We start from the raw sequence: 2,706 nt of genomic DNA on the forward strand, positions 1-2,706 counted from the left end.
TTCATGTTTGAGATCCATAGCAGCAGTTTTTTTTATGATTCAAAGTTTCAAACACACCAATATGCAAAAGTGCAAAACACTTCAGACTTGTCTGAAACAAAAAGTCAGAGACATCCAGATCGTACATCTCCTTTGCATTTGTTGGCATGCAGCTAAAGGATCAAAAGAAGAAGAAACAACTTGTTAGGACAAAACTGTTTTGCGTCTCTGTTGTTTTCTCATTTAATTAGTTGACAATACAAGTTCATTTATCTGGTCTCCGGTGAGAGTTCCGTGCTCGAGAAGGGCATTGGCTAGCACATGAAGCTCCTTGCTATGCGCCGTGACTATCTTCTTCGCGTTCTTGTAAGCCTTGCCAAGCAATTCTCTCACCTCCTCATCGGCCAGAGCCATCGTATGCCCACTCGCAGTCGCTGCCTTCCTCCCGCCACCACCATCACTGTCGTTGCCGTAGGAAACAAGACCGACCAGCTCGCTCATACCATACTTGGTGACCATATCTTTGGCCAGTTTAGTCGCCTCGCTTAGATCAGACACGGCGCCAGAGCTCACCTCGCTCTCTCCAAATATAAGCTCCTCAGCCACCCTGCCTCCCATGAGTATGTCCAATTTGGCCAGCATCTTCTTCTTGAGACTTTGTACACATCTTCTTCCTCCGGCAACTGCGTCACCATGCCGAGAGTGTTCCCCCTCGGGACAATGGTAGCCTTGTGGATTGTGTGAGCACCGTCCGTGTGGATAGCAACAAGGGCCCTCCCTCCCTCATGGTACGCAGTCATCTGCCTGCAATTATCAGGTAACACTGCCGATTTTCGCTCGCTGCCCATCATGATCTTGTCCTTGGCGTATTCAATGTGATCCATTGTAACAGCTTCTGCCTTATCCTTGGCAGCCTTCAGGGCAGCGTCATTCACCAAATTTGTAAGGTCTGCACCTGAGAATCCCGGTGTCCCCCTCTCAATGGTCATCAGATTCACACCCTTGGCTTTGACCTGAAAAGAAGCATCATAGAGAAAGGTCAAAGTCTTGCAGTGAATACTACAAAGACGCCTTATCTTTTTGGACAGAGTATGTACCTTTGCCATACAAGCCTTGAGGATCTGTCGTCGACCCTCGACATCTGGACTAGGAACCTGGACATGACGGTCAAAATGCCCAGGTCTAGTAGCAGCCTTGTCCAGCGATTGGGGGAAGTTGGTCGCCCCGAGAACAATGATCCCGTCATTTTGCTTGAAGCCATCCATCTCAACAAGCAGCTGGTTCAGGGTCTGGCTCCGCGACTCTGAAATGTCTGAGTTCCAGCTACCGGCAATGGCGTCGATCTCATCGATGAATATTATGCAAGGGGATCACCTTTTTGCTGCACTGAAGAGTTCTCTCACTCTTTGAGCCCCAACACCCACATACTTCTCGTCGAATTCGCTGCCGCTGCACGCGAAGAACGGGACGCCGGCTTCCCCGGCCACAGCCCTCGCCAACATGGTCTTCCCTGTGCCTGGTGGGCCAGAAAGCAGAACGCCCTTTGGAAGCTTGCCACCAAGGCGCGTGAAATACTGCGAAATCAAGCAATGATAGAATCAACATCAAGAAAGTAAAGAAGGAAAGTTGAATTGACTTCACCAGCCAGGCTGCCTGCATGCAGGGGTTTGCTAGCTGATGATGGCGACGTGTCGCTCTCACCTTGGGATTTTTCAGGTACTGAACAATGTCCTCGAGCTCAGCCTTGGCTTCGTCGACTCCCTTGACATGACTGAATCTCGTGGTTGGTTTCATGGACACGTCATTCACGTCATCCAATCGGTCGAATGTGCCCTGCTTAACCAGTCTGTCAGCCAGACCATTACCGTAGTAGATCACAAGGCCAGTGGCCGCAATGGTCCGCAAGGTAGGCCAAAGCTCCTTGATCAACTGGTCTTTGAACGCCGTGTCAAACGATGATGACTCGCCTGCAGGTAAACAAAGCAAGTTGCGGAGCAAAATGCGCATCGGTTACGTTACGCGTGGGATCAATCAAAAAGAAGAATGGCAGCGAAAGAAACCTCCAGTGTGCAGCTCAAGGGTGACTAGGGCTTTTATGTAGTCGGAGAGAGCTGGAGACTGCGTCGGATTCTTGGCTTCGAAGTCCTGCACGACCCCCTGTGCTCTCCGAAGAGCAGGCCTTGTTCCGTATCTCCTCTGTATGTTTCCGCCTGCACCAAGCATGCACCAAGCATGCACCAAGTGTATCATAAGTTTTACAGAAGGAAGCCTATATTATCAGTTCCTCCATGGCAATGGCCGCAGCCAACCAACAGGATGCAGGTAACTGAAAACAATACTAGTTCTTTTTTTCTTCTGCCTGTCATCCTTTCCCAGGGGCCATGCTAATCTTCTCGCTGTCTGTCGGGTAGTTGGCAGTTGCCACACAAGTATATCGATTTGAAGCTCTAGGTCTACATACCTGCGCCAATGGTTTTTGCAGCAGGTACCCTGGAGGAAGGAACAGCAGCCGCCGCACCGTAAACCCGCCTCGCAGCCTGCAACAGAAACACGCGCAGAAATCAAGACGACAGGAGAACATAATCTTATGGCTGCCAGCCCCAAAATCAGTCTGAAAGAGACGCCGGAGGACAGTGCGTCGTGGTTTCAGGCAGCATTGGTAAGCCATCAGGTGCATACCAAAGGAACCAAAAGCCCGGTGAAATTGGACGAACAAGGCTATATTTA

The 2,706-nt window shown here is 50.2% G+C and overlaps 1 pseudogene; it reads right to left on the minus strand.

Moving 5' to 3' along the window:
* Positions 1-211: 211 nt before the first annotated feature.
* Positions 212-2,496, minus strand: LOC119306189 (annotated as a pseudogene).
* Positions 2,497-2,706: the final 210 nt, after the last annotated feature.

This window comes from Triticum dicoccoides, chromosome 5B (assembly GCF_002162155.2).
Source record: "Triticum dicoccoides isolate Atlit2015 ecotype Zavitan chromosome 5B, WEW_v2.0, whole genome shotgun sequence".
In the NCBI taxonomy this organism is placed as follows: domain Eukaryota; kingdom Viridiplantae; phylum Streptophyta; class Magnoliopsida; order Poales; family Poaceae; genus Triticum; species Triticum dicoccoides.